Here is an 18,460-nt window from a genome sequence, read left to right on the forward strand (position 1 = left end):
ATACACTACACTACAATACACTACAATACACTACAATACACTACACTACAATACACTACAATACACTACACTACAATACACTACACTACAATACACTACAATACACTACACTACAATACACTACAATACACTACAATACAATACAATACAATACACTACAATACACTACAATACAATACACTACAATACACTACAATACACTACAATACAATACAATACAATACAATACAATACAATACACTACACTACACTACAATACACTACACTACAATACACTACAATACACTACAATACAATACACTACAATACACTACAATACACTACAATACAATACAATACACTACAATACAATACACTACAATACACTACAATACACTACAATACACTACAATACAATACAATACAATACACTACAATACACTACAATACACTACAATACAATACAATACACTACACTACACTACAATACACTACACTACACTACAATACACTACAATACACTACAATACACTACAATACACTACAATACACTACAATACAATACAATACAATACACTACAATACACTACAATACACTACACTACACTACAATACACTACAATACACTACACTACACTACACTACACTACAATACACTACAATACACTACAATACAATACAATACAATACAATACAATACACTACAATACAATACAATACAATACAATACAATACACTACAATACACTACAATACAATACAATACAATACACTACACTACACTACAATACACTACAATACAATACAATACAATACAATACACTACACTACAATACACTACACTACACTACACTACACTACAATACACTACAATACACTACAATACAATACAATACAATACAATACAATACACTACAATACACTACAATACAATACAATACAATACACTACAATACACTACAATACAATACAATACAATACATAGAAACATAGAAACATAGAAACATAGAAAATAGGTGCAGGAGTAGGCCATTCGGCCCTTCGAGCCTGCACCGCCATTCAATATGATCATGGCTGATCATCCAACTCAGTAACCTGTACCTGCCTTCTCTCCATACCCCCTGATCCCTTTAGCAAAAAGGGCCACATCTAACTCCCTCTTAAATATAGCCAATGAACTGGCCTCAACTACCTTCTGTGGCAGAGAATTCCACAGACTAACCACTCTCTCTGTGAAGAAATGTTTTCTCATCTCAGTCCTAAAAGACTTCCCCCTTATCCTTAAGCTGTGACCCCTGGTTCTGGACTCCCCCAACATCGGGAACAATCTTCCCGCATCTAGCCTCTCCAACCCCTTAAGAATTTTATATGTTTATATAAGATCCCCCCTCAGTCTTCTAAATTCCAGCGAGTACAAGCCCAATACAATACAATACAATACAACACAATACACTACAATACAATACAATACAACACAATATATCTTTATTGTCATTGTACAGGGGTACAACGAGATTGGGAATGCACCTCCCATACGATGCAATAAATTAATTAGCTAGTCAGTATTAATTTAAACAACCCAATGAAACAAATTGTAACAGTTCTAAAACAGAATAAAGTGCAAGTAGATCTAGAGTCATAGAGTCCTACAGCACAGAACGAGGCCCTTCGGCCCATCGTGTCCGTGCTGTCCGTTACCAACAGTCTAATTTTAATCCCATTTTCCCGCATTTGGACCGTAGCCCTGAATGTTGTAGCATTTCAAGTGCCCATCCAAATGCCTCTTAAACGTTGTGAGTGTTCCCGCCTCCACCACCACCCCAGGCAGTGAATTCCAGACTCCAACCACCCTCTGGGTGAAAAAGTTCTTTCTCACATCCCCCCGAAACATCCCTCCCCTTACCCTGTATCTATGTCCCCTCGTTGTTGAACCTTCCACCAGTGGAAGAAGTTCCCCGCCATCTACCTTATCTATGCCCCTCATGATCTTGTACACCTCGATCATGTCCCCTCTCAGCCTTCTCTGCTCCAGGGAAAACAACCCCAGTCTGCTCAGTCTCCCCTCATAGCCGAGGCCCTTCATCCCTGGCAGCATCCTGGTGAATCTCCTCTGCACCCTCTCCAAAGCTATCACATCCTTTCTATAATGTGGTGACCAGAACTGTACACAATACTCCAGCTGTGGCCTCACCAGTGTTCTGTACAATTCCATCATTACCCCCCTACTTTTATATTCGATGCCCCGGCTAATGAAGGCCAGTAACCCATATGCCTTTTTAACCACCCTGTCCACCTGTCCTGCTGCCTTCAAGGACTTGTGTACCTGTACTCCAAGGTCCCTCTGTACCCCTGTCTTCCCTAGGGTCCTTCCATTCATGGTGTACTCCCTCTCCAAGTTATTTCTGCCAAAGTGCATCACCTCGCACTTTTCAGGATTAAATTCCATCTGCCACTGCTCCGCCCATCTGACCATTTCATCTATATCTTCCTGCAGCTTGCAGATCCCTTCCTCGCTATTCACCCCCCCCCCCCCCCCCTAACTTTGTGTCATCTGTGCCGGATCACTGTGCGATGTGACCATCCGGCTCAGCAGGACCGGTTCAGAGCAGCTATGGCCCTGGGGATGAAGCTGTTCCTGAGTCTGGAGGTGCGGGCGTAGAAGGCCTTGTAGCGTCTGCCCGATGGTAGAAGTTCGAACAGACTGTTGCAGGGGTGTGAAGAGTCTTTGTGAATGCTGGTGGCTTTTCTGAGGCATCGTGTGTTGTAGATGCCCTCCAAGGCTGGTAGCTGTGTTCCGATGGTCCTCTGAGCTCTATGGACTACCCGCTGAAGAGCTTTCCTCTCTGCCTCCGTGCAGCTGAGGTACCACACAGGGATGCCATGCGTTAGGATGCTCTCTATGGTACAGCGGTAGAAGGTCGTCAGCAGCTGTTGGGGCCAACCAGACTTCTTCATTCACTGCAGTGAATGGAGCTGTGAAAAGCACACTTTCATATTTGACGGCGAGAACCGAGAAATATCGTGGGAAACCAATAACCTCTTGGCAAATTAGTTCATCCAAATTCAACAGTTTTCTGCAACGTTGTTCAAGTGAAGCTGTGGTCAGTAGCGGTCAGCACTGAGTGACAAAGAGAGTCCAATGGGCGTTAAAGACGTGATAACTCAGAGATACTGGAGACGGCTTTTGAATATAACATCCAAATAATTTTGCTGACATTTTGTACTTTGAATAAAATATATAGAAAATAGGTGCAGGAGGAGGCCATTCGGCCCTTCGAGCCTGTACGCACCACCATTAATTGTGATCATTGTGATCTTATTGAAACATATAAGATAATTAGGGGATTGGACACATTAGAGGCAGGAAACATGTTCCCAATGTTGGGGGAGTCCAGAACAAGGGGCCACAGTTTAAGAATAAGGGGTAGGCCATTTAGAACGGAGATGAGGAAGAACTTTTTCAGTCAGAGAGTGGTGAAGGTGTGGAATTCTCTGCCTCAGAAGGCAGTGGAGGCCAGTTCGTTGGATGCTTTCAAGAGAGAGCTGGATAGAGCTCTTAAGGATAGCGGAGTGAGGGGGTATGGGGAGAAGGCAGGAACGGGGTACTGATTGAGAGTGATCAGCCATGATCGCATTGAATGGCGGTGCGTACAGGCTCGAAGGGCTGAATGGCCTCCTCCTGCACCTATTGTCTATTGTCTATCATGGCTGATCGTCCACAATCAGTAACCCGTGCCTGCCTTCTACCCATATCCCTTGATTCCACTCGCCCCTAGAGCTCTATCTAACTCTCCCTTAAATTCATCCAGTGAATCGGCCTCCACTGCGCTTACACTTCTACACACTGATGGTGTACCCCTCTACTCAGTGACAGTGTACCCCTCTACACAGTGACAGTGTACCCCTCTACACAGTGATGTACCCCTCCACTCAGTGACAGTGTACCCCTCTACACAGTGACAGTGTACCCCTCTACACAGTGACAGTGTACCCCTCTACACAGTGACAGTGTACCCCTCTACACAGTGACGGTGTACCCCTCTACACAGTGGTGTACCCCTCTACTCAGTGACAGTGTACCCCTCTACTCAGTGACATTATACCCCTCTACACAGTGACAGTGTACCCCTCTACACAGTGACAGTGTACCCCTCTACACAGTGACAGTGTACCCCTCTACACAGTGACAGTGTACCCCTCTACACAGTGACAGTGTACCCCTCTACACAGTGACAGTGTACCCCTCTACACAGTGATGTACCCCTCTACAGAGTGGTGTACCCCTCTACTCAGTGACAGTGTACCCCTCTACTCAGTGACAGTATACCCCTCTACACAGTGACAGTGTACCCCTCTACACAGTGACAGTGTACCCCTCTACACAGTGACAGTGTACCCCTCTACACAGTGACAGTGTACCCCTCTACACAGTGACAGTGTACCCCTCTACACAGTGAGAGTGTACCCCTCTACACAGTGATGTACCCCTCTACTCAGTGACAGTGTACCCCTCTACACAGTGACAGTGTACCCCTCTACACAGTGACAGTGTACCCCTCTACACAGTGAGAGTGTACCCCTCTACTCAGTGACAGTGTATCCCTCTACAGAGTGATGTACCCCTCTACACAGTGACAGTGTACCCCTCTACTCAGTGACAGTGTACCCCTCTACACAGTGATGTACCCCTCTACACAGTGATGTACCCCTCTACACAGTGACAGTGTACCCCTCTACACAGTGACAGTGTACCCCTCTACACAGTGATGGACCCCTCTACACAGTGAGAGTGTACCCCTCTACACAGTGATGTACTCCTCTACTCAGTGACAGTGTACCCCTCTACACAGTGACAGTGTACCCCTCTACACAGTGACAGTGTACCCCTCTACACAGTGAGAGTGTACCCCTCTACTCAGTGACAGTGTACCCCTCTACACAGTGATGTACCCCTCTACACAGTGACAGTGTACCCCTCTACACAGTGACAGTGTACCCCTCTACACAGTGATGTACCCCTCTACACAGTGATGTACCCCTCTACACAGTGATGTACCCCTCTACACAGTGACAGTGTACCCTCTACACAGTGATGTACCCCTCTACACAGTGACAGTGTACCCTCTACACAGTGATGTACCCCTCTACACAGTGATGTACCCCTCTACACAGTGACAGTGTACCCCTCTACTCAGTGACAGTGTACCCCTCTACACAGTGACAGTGTACCCCTCTACACGGTGACAGTGTACCCCTCTACACGGTGACAGTGTACCCCTCTACACAGTGACAGTGTACCCTCTACACAGTGATGTACCCCTCTACACAGTGACAGTGTACCCTCTACACAGTGACAGTGTACCCCTCTACACAGTGACAGTGTACCCTCTACACAGTGATGTACCCCTCTACACAGTGACAGTGTACCCTCTACACAGTGATGTACCCCTCTACACAGTGATGTACCCCTCTACACAGTGACAGTGTACCCCTCTACACAGTGACAGTGTACCCCTCTACACAGTGACAGTGTACCCCTCTACACAGTGATGTACCCCTCTACACCGTGATGTACCCCTCTACACAGTGACAGTGTACCCCTCTACTCAGTGACAGTGTACCCCTCTACACAGTGACAGTGTACCCCTCTACACAGTGATGTACCCCTCTACACAGTGATGTACCCCTCTACACAGTGACAGTGTACCCCTCTACACAGTGATGTACCCCTCTACACAGTGATGTACCCCTCTACACAGTGACAGTGTACCCCTCTACTCAGTGACAGTGTACCCCTCTACACAGTGACAGTGTACCCTTCTACACAGTGATGTACCCCTCTACACAGTGACAGTGTACCCCTCTACACAGTGACAGTGTACCCCTCTACACAGTGACAGTGTACCCCTCTACACAGTGATGTACCCCTCTACACAGTGACAGTGTACCCCTCTACACAGTGACAGTGTACCCCTCTACACAGTGATGTACCCCTCTACACAGTGACAGTGTACCCCTCTACACAGTGACAGTGTACCCCTCTACACAGTGACAGTGTACCCCTCTACACAGTGACAGTGTACCCCTCTACACAGTGATGTACCCCTCTACACAGTGACAGTGTACCCCTCTACTCAGTGACAGTGTACCCCTCTACACAGTGACAGTGTACCCCTCTACACAGTGACAGTGTACCCCTCTACACAGTGACAGTGTACCCCTCTACACAGTGATGTACCCCTCTACTCAGTGACAGTGTACCCCTCTACACAGTGACAGTGTACCCCTCTACACAGTGATGTACCCCTCTACTCAGTGACAATGTACCCCTCTACACAGTGATGTACCCCTCTACACAGTGACAGTGTACCCCTCTACACAGTGACAGTGTACCCCTCTACACAGTGATGTACCCCTCTACTCAGTGACAGTGTACCCCTCTACACAGTGACAGTGTACCCCTCTACACAGTGATGTACCCCTCTACACAGTGACAGTGTACCCCTCTACTCAGTGACAGTGTACCCCTCTACACAGTGACAGTGTACCCCTCTACACAGTGACAGTGTACCCCTCTACACAGTGATGTACCCCTCTACACAGTGATGTACCCCTCTACACAGTGAAGTACCCCTCTACACAGTGACAGTGTACCCCTCTACACAGTGACAGTGTACCCCTCTACACAGTGAAGTACCCCTCTACACAGTGACAGTGTACCCCTCTACACAGTGACAGTGTACCCCTCTACACAGTGATGTACCCCTCTACACAGTGACAGTGTACCCCTCTACACAGTGATGTACCCCTCTACTCAGTGACAGTGTACCCCTCTACACAGTGACAGTGTACCCCTCTACACAGTGACAGTGTACCCCTCTACACAGTGACAGTGTACCCCTCTACACAGTGACGGTGTACCCCTCTACACAGTGGTGTACCCCTCTACTCAGTGACAGTGTACCCCTCTACTCAGTGACATTATACCCCTCTACACAGTGACAGTGTACCCCTCTACACAGTGACAGTGTACCCCTCTACACAGTGACAGTGTACCCCTCTACACAGTGACAGTGTACCCCTCTACACAGTGACAGTGTACCCCTCTACACAGTGATGTACCCCTCTACACAGTGGTGTACCCCTCTACTCAGTGACAGTGTACCCCTCTACTCAGTGACAGTATACCCCTCTACACAGTGACAGTGTACCCCTCTACACAGTGACAGTGTACCCCTCTACACAGTGACAGTGTACCCCTCTACACAGTGACAGTGTACCCCTCTACACAGTGACAGTGTACCCCTCTACACAGTGAGAGTGTACCCCTCTACACAGTGATGTACCCCTCTACTCAGTGACAGTGTACCCCTCTACACAGTGACAGTGTACCCCTCTACACAGTGACAGTGTACCCCTCTACACAGTGAGAGTGTACCCCTCTACTCAGTGACAGTGTATCCCTCTACAGAGTGATGTACCCCTCTACACAGTGACAGTGTACCCCTCTACTCAGTGACAGTGTACCCCTCTACACAGTGATGTACCCCTCTACACAGTGATGTACCCCTCTACACAGTGACAGTGTACCCCTCTACACAGTGACAGTGTACCCCTCTACACAGTGATGGACCCCTCTACACAGTGAGAGTGTACCCCTCTACACAGTGATGTACTCCTCTACTCAGTGACAGTGTACCCCTCTACACAGTGACAGTGTACCCCTCTACACAGTGACGGTGTACCCCTCTACACAGTGAGAGTGTACCCCTCTACTCAGTGACAGTGTACCCCTCTACACAGTGATGTACCCCTCTACACAGTGATGTACCCCTCTACACAGTGATGTACCCCTCTACACAGTGACAGTGTACCCTCTACACAGTGATGTACCCCTCTACACAGTGACAGTGTACCCTCTACACAGTGATGTACCCCTCTACACAGTGATGTACCCCTCTACACAGTGACAGTGTACCCCTCTACTCAGTGACAGTGTACCCCTCTACACAGTGACAGTGTACCCCTCTACACGGTGACAGTGTACCCCTCTACACAGTGACAGTGTACCCTCTACACAGTGATGTACCCCTCTACACAGTGACAGTGTACCCCTCTACACAGTGATGTACCCCTCTACTCAGTGACAGTGTACCCCTCTACACAGTGACAGTGTACCCCTCTACACAGTGAAGTACCCCTCTACACAGTGACAGTGTACCCCTCTACACAGTGACAGTGTACCCCTCTACACAGTGAAGTACCCCTCTACACAGTGACAGTGTACCCCTCTACACAGTGACAGTGTACCCCTCTACACAGTGATGTACCCCTCTACACAGTGACAGTGTACCCCTCTACACAGTGATGTACCCCTCTACTCAGTGACAGTGTACCCCTCTACACAGTGACAGTGTACCCCTCTACACAGTGACGGTGTACCCCTCTACACAGTGGTGTACCCCTCTACTCAGTGACAGTGTACCCCTCTACTCAGTGACATTATACCCCTCTACACAGTGACAGTGTACCCCTCTACACAGTGACAGTGTACCCCTCTACACAGTGACAGTGTACCCCTCTACACAGTGACAGTGTACCCCTCTACACAGTGACAGTGTACCCCTCTACACAGTGACAGTGTACCCCTCTACACAGTGATGTACCCCTCTACACAGTGGTGTACCCCTCTACTCAGTGACAGTGTACCCCTCTACTCAGTGACAGTATACCCCTCTACACAGTGACAGTGTACCCCTCTACACAGTGACAGTGTACCCCTCTACACAGTGACAGTGTACCCCTCTACACAGTGACAGTGTACCCCTCTACACAGTGACAGTGTACCCCTCTACACAGTGACAGTGTACCCCTCTACACAGTGATGTACCCCTCTACTCAGTGACAGTGTACCCCTCTACACAGTGACAGTGTACCCCTCTACACAGTGACAGTGTACCCCTCTACACAGTGAGAGTGTACCCCTCTACTCAGTGACAGTGTATCCCTCTACAGAGTGATGTACCCCTCTACACAGTGACAGTGTACCCCTCTACTCAGTGACAGTGTACCCCTCTACACAGTGATGTACCCCTCTACACAGTGATGTACCCCTCTACACAGTGACAGTGTACCCCTCTACACAGTGACAGTGTACCCCTCTACACAGTGACAGTGTACCCCTCTACACAGTGATGGACCCCTCTACTCAGTGACAGTGTACCCCTCTACACAGTGACAGTGTACCCCTCTACACAGTGACGGTGTACCCCTCTACACAGTGAGAGTGTACCCCTCTACTCGGTGACAGTGTACCCCTCTACACAGTGATGTACCCCTCTACACAGTGACAGTGTACCCCTCTACACAGTGACAGTGTACCCCTCTACACAGTGATGTACCCCTCTACACAGTGATGTACCCCTCTACACAGTGATGTACCCCTCTACACAGTGACAGTGTACCCTCTACACAGTGATGTACCCCTCTACACAGTGATGTACCCCTCTACACAGTGATGTACCCCTCTACACAGTGACAGTGTACCCCTCTACACAGTGACAGTGTACCCTCTACACAGTGATGTACCCCTCTACACAGTGATGTACCCCTCTACACAGTGACAGTGTACCCCTCTACTCAGTGACAGTGTACCCCTCTACACAGTGACAGTGTACCCCTCTACACGGTGACAGTGTACCCCTCTACACAGTGACAGTGTACCCTCTACACAGTGATGTACCCCTCTACACAGTGACAGTGTACCCTCTACACAGTGATGTACCCCTCTACACAGTGATGTACCCCTCTACACAGTGACAGTGTACCCCTCTACACAGTGACAGTGTACCCCTCTACACAGTGACAGTGTACCCCTCTACACAGTGATGTACCCCTCTACACAGTGACAGTGTACCCCTCTACACAGTGACAGTGTACCCTTCTACACAGTGATGTACCCCTCTACACAGTGATGTACCCCTCTACACAGTGATGTACCCCTCTACACCGTGATGTACCCCTCTACACAGTGACAGTGTACCCCTCTACTCAGTGACAGTGTACCCCTCTACACAGTGACAGTGTACCCCTCTACACAGTGATGTACCCCTCTACACAGTGATGTACCCCTCTACACAGTGACAGTGTACCCCTCTACACAGTGACAGTGTACCCCTCTACACAGTGACAGTGTACCCCTCTACACAGTGATGTACCCCTCTACACAGTGACAGTGTACCCCTCTACACAGTGACAGTGTACCCCTCTACACAGTGACAGTGTACCCCTCTACACAGTGACAGTGTACCCCTCTACACAGTGATGTACCCCTCTACACAGTGACAGTGTACCCCTCTACTCAGTGACAGTGTACCCCTCTACACAGTGACAGTGTACCCCTCTACACAGTGACAGTGTACCCCTCTACACAGTGACAGTGTACCCCTCTACACAGTGATGTACCCCTCTACACAGTGACAGTGTACCCCTCTACACAGTGACAGTGTACCCCTCTACACAGTGATGTACCCCTCTACTCAGTGACAGTGTACCCCTCTACACAGTGATGTACCCCTCTACACAGTGACAGTGTACCCCTCTACACAGTGACAGTGTACCCCTCTACACAGTGATGTACCCCTCTACTCAGTGACAGTGTACCCCTCTACACAGTGACAGTGTACCCCTCTACACAGTGATGTACCCCTCTACTCAGTGACAGTGTACCCCTCTACACAGTGATGTACCCCTCTACACAGTGACAGTGTACCCCTCTACACAGTGACAGTGTACCCCTCTACACAGTGATGTACCCCTCTACTCAGTGACAGTGTACCCCTCTACACAGTGACAGTGTACCCCTCTACACAGTGATGTACCCCTCTACACAGTGACAGTGTACCCCTCTACTCAGGGACAGTGTACCCCTCTACACAGTGACAGTGTACCCCTCTACACAGTGACAGTGTACCCCTCTACACAGTGATGTACCCCTCTACACAGTGATGTACCCCTCTACACAGTGAAGTACCCCTCTACACAGTGACAGTGTACCCCTCTACACAGTGACAGTGTACCCCTCTACACAGTGAAGTACCCCTCTACACAGTGACAGTGTACCCCTCTACACAGTGACAGTGTACCCCTCTACACAGTGATGTACCCCTCTACACAGTGACAGTGTACCCCTCTACTCAGTGACAGTGTACCCCTCTACACAGTGACAGTGTACCCCTCTACACAGTGACAGCGTACCCCTCTACACAGTGATGTACCCCTCTACTCAGTGACAGTGTACCCCTCTACACAGTGACAGTGTACCCCTCTACACCGTGACAGTGTACCCCTCTACACAGTGACAGTGTACCCCTCTACACAGTGACAGTGTACCCCTCTACACGGTGACAGTGTACCCCTCTACACAGTGATGTACCCCTCTACACAGTGACAGTGTACCCCTCTACACAGTGATGTACCCCTCTACACAGTGACAGTGTACCCCTCTACACAGTGATGTACCCCTCTACACAGTGACAGTGTACCCCTCTACACAGTGACAGTGTACCCCTCTACACAGTGATGTACCCCTCTACACAGCGATGTACCCCTCTACACAGTGATGTACCCCTCTACACAGTGACAGTGTACCCCTTTACACAGTGACAGTGATGTACCCCTCTACACAGTGATGTACCCCTCTACACAGTGACAGTGTACCCCTCTACACAGTGACAGTGTACCCCTCTACACAGTGACAGTGTACCCCTCTACACAGTGACAGTGTACCACTCTACACGGTGACAGTGTACCCCTCTACACAGTGACAATGTACCCCTCTACACAGTGATGTACCCCTCTACACAGTGACAGTGTACCCCTCTACACAGTGACAGTGTACCCCTCTACACAGTGACAGTGTACCCCTCTACGCGGTGACAGTGTACCCCTCTACACGGTGACAGTGTACCCCTCTACGCGGTGACGTTAAGCGCGGTGACGTTGAACCGCCGCCGTGTCGCTTCCATGCTGGAGTCTGTTTAAAACGTGTGGACTGTGTTTAAAAAGTGCTTTTAAAAAACAGAAAAAAAGTCTTTTTGTTCCTTTTTAAAACCAACCGCATGGACTCGATGACGTTTTACTCCGAAAACGATGACGGCAGAACACGATGACGACATCCCCGCTCCCCCGGATGATGTCAACCCCATCAGACGCGGTGACGTTTTGCCCCTCTGCGCGGTGACGTCTCACACCGGACGCGGTGAGCTTGTGCCCCTCTGCGCGGTGACGTCTCACACCGGACGCGGTGACGTTGTGCCCCTCTGCGCGGTGACGTCTCACACCGGACGCGGTGACGTTGACGCCGGACGCGGGGAGCGGGAACCGTCGCCATGTCGCTTCTGTGCTGGAGTGAGTTTGAGGAAAAAATGCTTTTAAAGACAAAAAAATGTGTTTTAATGTCTTGTTTTGGCCAAATAAACGGCCGCGAACCCCCCCCCCCCGCCGCCGGTCACACCGGGAACCGTTGGGATCTGGGGGCTATTTTAAGGGTTGAGTCGTGAAAACCACACAAATGTCGCTAGTTAGGGCGGGTTAGCCGCTAGTTAACAGCTGGTTAGCGCTTACTAGCCGCGGCTGGCGCTGGTTCACCGTCACTGGCAGCTTCATTAAGGATTTTGGGGCCATTCTGGACGTTGAATGGTGAAAACACAAATGTGGCTTCTATCGCTAGTTAGGGCGGGTTAGCGGCTGGTTAACCGCTGGTTAGCGCTTACTAACCGCGGCTGGCGCTGGTTCGCCGTCACTGGCAGCTTCATTAAGAATTTTGAGGCCATTCTGGATGTTGAATGGTGAAAACACAAATGTGGCTTTTATCGCTAGTTAGGGCGGGTTAGCGGCTGGTTAACCGCTGGTTAGCGCTTGCTAACCGTGGTTGGTGCTGGTTCACCGTCACTGGCAAGTCTAGGAGGGATTTGGGACAATTTTGAAGGTTGAATCGTGAAAACACAACCAAGTTGCTTTTATTGCTAGTTACAGCGGGTTAGCGGCTGGTTAGCGCTCACTGAACGCAGCTGGTGCTGGTTGACCATCACTGGCCCGTCTACGATGGATTTTGAGGCATTTTTGGAGGTTGAATCTTAAAAACACACAAATGTTGCGTTAATCACCAGTTAGAGTTAGTTAACCGCTAGTTAGCAATTGGTTAGCGCTCAATAAATGTGCCTGGTGGTGGCTGGTGATGGTTGACCGTCACTGGCCGCTCTACGAGGGATTTGGGTCTGTTCTTGAGGTTAGATCGTGAAAACTCGCAAACATGGGGTTTATCACTAGTTAGCGAGGCTTAATTGCTGGTTAGCGCTCACTAACCGTGGCTGGTGTTGGTTCGCCGTCTCTGGCCGCTCTAGGAGGATTTTTGGGCTGTTCTGGAGGTTTAGCGTTTGAGGCTCTCTGAGAACTGTTTATGTATATGCTGTTATGTTTGTATGTTTGGTCTTAGAACATGAACTGATGTTCAGCACTTTGGTCAACGTGGGCTGTTTTTAAATGTGCTGTACAAATAAAATTGACTTGACTTGACTAAATCGTGAAAACACAGAAACTTGGTTTTTATCGCTAGTTAGAGCGGGTTAACCGCTGGTTAGCGCTCACTAAAGGCGGCTGGTGATGATTCACCGTCACTGGCCCGTCTACGAGGGACTTGGGGCAGTTCTGGAGGTTGCATCGTGAAAACACTCAAATGTATCTTTTATCGCTAGTTAGAGCGGGTTAACCGCTACTTAGCGGCTGGTTAGCGCTCACTAAATGTGCCTGGTGGCGGCTGGTGATGATTCACCTTCTCTGGCCCGTCTACGAGGGGTTTATAGACAATAGGTGCAGGAGGAGGCCATTCGGCGCTTTGAGCCAGCACCGCCATTCAATGTGATCATGGCTAATCATTCTCAATCAGGTTAACTGCTAGTTAGCCCTCACTAAATGTGCCTGATGGCAGCTGGTACTGGTTCACCGTCACTGGCTGCTCCAGGAGGGATTTGGGGCAATTTTGGAGGTTAAATCGTGAAAATACAAGCAAGGGGGTAAACCGCGTCCTCCGAGCATTATAATGGGCATTAAAGGCTAGTTAGCATAAGAAAATAACTGCAGATGCTGGTACAAATCGATTTATTCACAAAATGCTGGAGTAACTCAGCAGGTCAGGCAGCATCTCGGGAGAGAAGGAATGGGTGACGTTTCGGGTCGAGACCCACTAGTTAGCGCTCCCTAACACTGGTTGAGTGGTTTTCGTGATGGTTAAAGATGGTTAATTGCTATTTAATGGTCTCTAATGCTAGTTAGAGCGAGGGGGTTACAGAGAGGGGGTGTCGGGGGAGGTGGGTTACGGAGAGGGGGCGTGGGGGGGAGGGGGTTACTGAGACGGGGAGAGGGGGTGGGAGGGGAGGTGGTTGTCGGGGCGTTCAGTAACTCTGCCCTCTCCACAGTCTCGAACGAGGTTCCTGAGCATCCCTGTGTCTCGCCCGTTTCCAATCACGTCTTTGAACGTCGACTGATTGAGAAATACATCGCAGAAAATGGCAGCGACCCGATTAATGGACAGCCCCTGTCTGAAGACCAACTCATTGACATCAAGGGTACAGGCTTCTCCCTCTCCCTCCCCCCCCCTCTCCCTCCCCCCCCTCTCTCTTCCCCCCTCTCTCTTCCCCCCTCTCTCTTCCCCCCTCTCTCTTCCCCCCTCTCTCTTCCCCCCTCTCTCTTCCCCCCTCTCTCTTCCCCCCTCTCTCTTCCCCCCTCTCTCTTCCCCCCTCTCTCTTCCCCCCCTCTCTCTTCCCCCCCTCTCTCTTCCCCCCCTCTCTCTTCCCCCCCTCTCTCTTCCCCCCCTCTCTCTTCCCCCCTTCTCTCTTCCCCCTTCTCTCTTCCCCCCCTTCTCTCTTCCCCCCTTCTCTCTTCCCCCCCTTCTCTCTTCCCCCTTCTCTCTTCCCCCCTTCTCTCTTCCCCCCTTCTCTCTTCCCCCCCTTCTCTCTTCCCCCTTCTCTCTTCCCCCCTTCTCTCTTCCCCCCTTCTCTCTTCCCCCTTCTCTCTTCCCCCCTTCTCTCTTCCCCCCTTCTCTCTTCCCCCTTCTCTCTTCCCCCCCTTCTCTCTTCCCCCCCTTCTCTCTTCCCCCTTCTCTCTTCCCCCCCTCTCTCTTCCCCCCTTCTCTCTTCCCCCCCTCTCTCTTCCCCCCCTCTCTCTTCCCCCCCTCTCTCTTCCCCCCTCTCTCTTCCCCCCTCTCTCTTCCCCCCTCTCTCTTCCCCCCCTCTCTCTTCCCCCCCTCTCTCTTCCCCCCTTCTCTCTTCCCCCCTTCTCTCTTCCCCCCTTCTCTCTTCCCCCTTCTCTCTTCCCCCCCTTCTCTCTTCCCCCCCTTCTCTCTTCCCCCCCTTCTCTCTTCCCCCTTCTCTCTTCCCCCCCTTCTCCCTTCCCCCCTTCTCTCTTCCCCCCCTTCTCTCTTCCCCCCTTCTCTCTTCCCCCCTTCTCTCTTCCCCCCTTCTCTCTTCCCCCTTCTCTCTTCCCCCCTTCTCTCTTCCCCCCTTCTCTCTTCCCCCCTTCTCTCTTCCCCCCTTCTCTCTTCCCCCCTTCTCTCTTCCCCCCTTCTCTCTTCCCCCCTTCTCTCTTCCCCCCATCTCTCTTCCCCCCTTCTCTCTTCCCCCCCTCTCTCTTCCCCCCCTCTCTCTTCCCCCCCTCTCTCTTCCCCCCCTCTCTCTTCCCCCCCTCTCTCTTCCCCCCCTCTCTCTTCCCCCCCTCTCTCTTCCCCCTTCTCTCTCCCCCCCTCTCTCTCCCCCCCCTCTCTCTTCCCCCCTCTCTCTTCCCCCTCTCTCTTCGCCTCCCTCACTTCCCCCCCCCTCTCTTCCCCTTCTCTCTTCCCCCCTTCTCACTTCCCCCCCTCTCTTCCCCTCCCTCCCCCCCTCCCTCTGCCCCCCTCAATCTCTCTCCTCTCTCCCCCCCTCCCTCTGCCCCCTCAATCCCTCCCTCTCCCCCCCTCCCTCTGCCCCCTCCCTCTGCCCCCCTCAATCCCTCCCTCTCCCCCTCCCTCCCTCCCCTACCTCTCCCTCTCCCCCCCTCCCTGCCCCCCTCAATCCCTCTCTCCCTCCCCCCCTCCCTCCCTCTCCCCCCCTCCCTCTCCCCCCCTCCCTCTCCCCCCCCTCCCTCTCCCCCCCTCCCTCTCCCCCCCCTCCCTCTCCCCCCTCCCTCTCCCCCCCCCCTCCCTCTACCCGCCTCAATCCCTCTGCTCCCTCCCCTCTCCCCCCCCTCTCCTCTCCCCCCCCACCACCCCCACTCCCCTAACTGCAATGGATATTAATTCCAGATTGTGCTGCATTTCTCACACAGCCAGCCATCCCATCCGGCCCAAAGCCCCCTCTTCAACCAGTATTCCCGCCATCCTGAAGGCTCTACAAGATGAGTGGGTATGTACCAATGTACCAATGTCCACGGTCTAGAAACCAGCCCTCAGCACGGTGGTGCAGCGGCAGAGTTGCTGCCTCACGGCACCAGAGACCCGGCTTCCATCCCGACCATGGCTGCTGTCTGTACGGAGTTTACACGTTCTCCCCGTGACCTGCGTGGGTTTTCTCCGGGTGCTCCGGTTTCAATAGACAATAGGTGCAGGAGGAGGCCATTCGGCTCTTCGAGCCAGCACCACCATTCAATGTGATCATGGCTGATCATTCTCAATCAGTACCCCGTTCCTGCCTTCTCCCCATACCCCCTGACTCCGCTATCCTTAAGAGCTCTATCTAGCTCTCTCTTGAATGTATTCAGCGAATTGGCCTCCACTGCCTTCTGAGGCAGAGAATTCCACAGATTTACAACTCTCTGACTGAAAAGGTTTTTCCTCATCTCCGTTCGAAAGGGCCTACCCCTTATTCTTAAACTGTGGCCCCTTGTTCTGGACTCCCCCAACATTGGGAACATGTTTCCTGTCCAACCCCTTAATAATCTTATATGTTTCGATAACATCCCCCCTCATACTTCTAAATTCCAGTGTATACAAGCCTAGTCGCTCCAGTCTTTCAACATACGACAGTGAAGCCATTCTGGGAATTAACCTAGTAAACCTACGTCCTCAATAGCAAGAATATCCTTCCTCAAATTTGGAGACCAAAACTGCACACAGTACTCCAGGTGCGGTCTCACCAGGGCCCTGTACAACTGCAGAAGGACCTCTTTGCTCCTATACTCAGCTCCTCTTGTTATGAAGGCCAACATTCCATTGGCTTTCTTCACTGCCTGCTGTACCTGCATGCTTCCTTTCAGTGACTGATGCACTGGGAAACCCAGATCTCGTTGTACGTCCCCTTTTCCTAACTTGACACCATTCAGATAATAATCTGCCTTCCTATTCTTACCACCAAAGTGGATAACCTCACAATTATCCACATTAAACTACATCTGCCATGCATCCGCCCACTCACACAACCTGTCCAAGTCACCCTGCAACCTCATAGCATCTTCCTCACAGTTCACACTGCCACCCAGCTTTGTATCATCTGCAAATTTGCTAATGGTACTTTTAATCCCATCATCCAAGTTATTAATGTATATTGTAAATAGCTGCGGTTCCAGCACCGAGCCTTGCGGTACCCCACTAGTCACTGCCTGCCATTCTGAAAGGGACCCATTTATCCCCACTCTTTGCTTTCTGTCTGTCAACCAATTTTCTATCCATGTCAGTACCCTACCTCCAATACCATGTGCCCTAATTTTGCCTCCTAATCTCCTATGTGGGACCTTGTCGAAGGCTTTCTGAAAGTCGAGGTACACCACATCCACCGGCTCTCCCTTGTCAATTTTCCTAGTTACATCCTCAAAAAATTCCAGTAGATTAGTCAAGCACGATTTCCCCTTCGTAAATCCATGCTGACTCGGAATGATCCCGTTACTGCTATCCAAATGCTCCGCAATTTCGTATTTTATAATTGACTCCAGCAACTTCCCCACCACTGATGTCAGACTAACTGGTCTATAATTTCCCGTTTTCTCTCTCCCTCCTTTCTTATAAAATGGGACAACATTAGCGACCCTCCAATCCACAGGAACTGATCCTGAATCTGTGGAACATTGGAAAATGATCACCAATGCGTCCACAATTTCTAGCGCCACCCTCCTTAAGTACCCTGGGATGCAGACCATCAGGCCCTGGGGATTTATCAGCCTTCAGTCCCATTAGTCTACCCAAAACTTTTTCCTGCCTAATGTGGATTTCCTTCAGTTCCTCCGTCACCCTAGGATCTCTGGCCACTAGAACATCTGGGAGATTGTTTGTATCTTCCTTAGTGAAGACAGATCCAAAGTACCGGTTCAACTCGTCTGCCATTTCCTTGTTCCCCATAATAAATTCCCCCGCTTCTGTCTTCAAGGGACCCACATTTTCCTTGACTATTTGTTTCCTCTTCACGTACCTGAAAAAGCTTTCACTATCCTCCTTTATATTATTGGCTAGTTTACCCTCGTAC

Source organism: Rhinoraja longicauda, chromosome 39 (genome assembly GCF_053455715.1).
Source record: "Rhinoraja longicauda isolate Sanriku21f chromosome 39, sRhiLon1.1, whole genome shotgun sequence".
In the NCBI taxonomy this organism is placed as follows: Eukaryota; Metazoa; Chordata; class Chondrichthyes; order Rajiformes; family Arhynchobatidae; genus Rhinoraja; species Rhinoraja longicauda.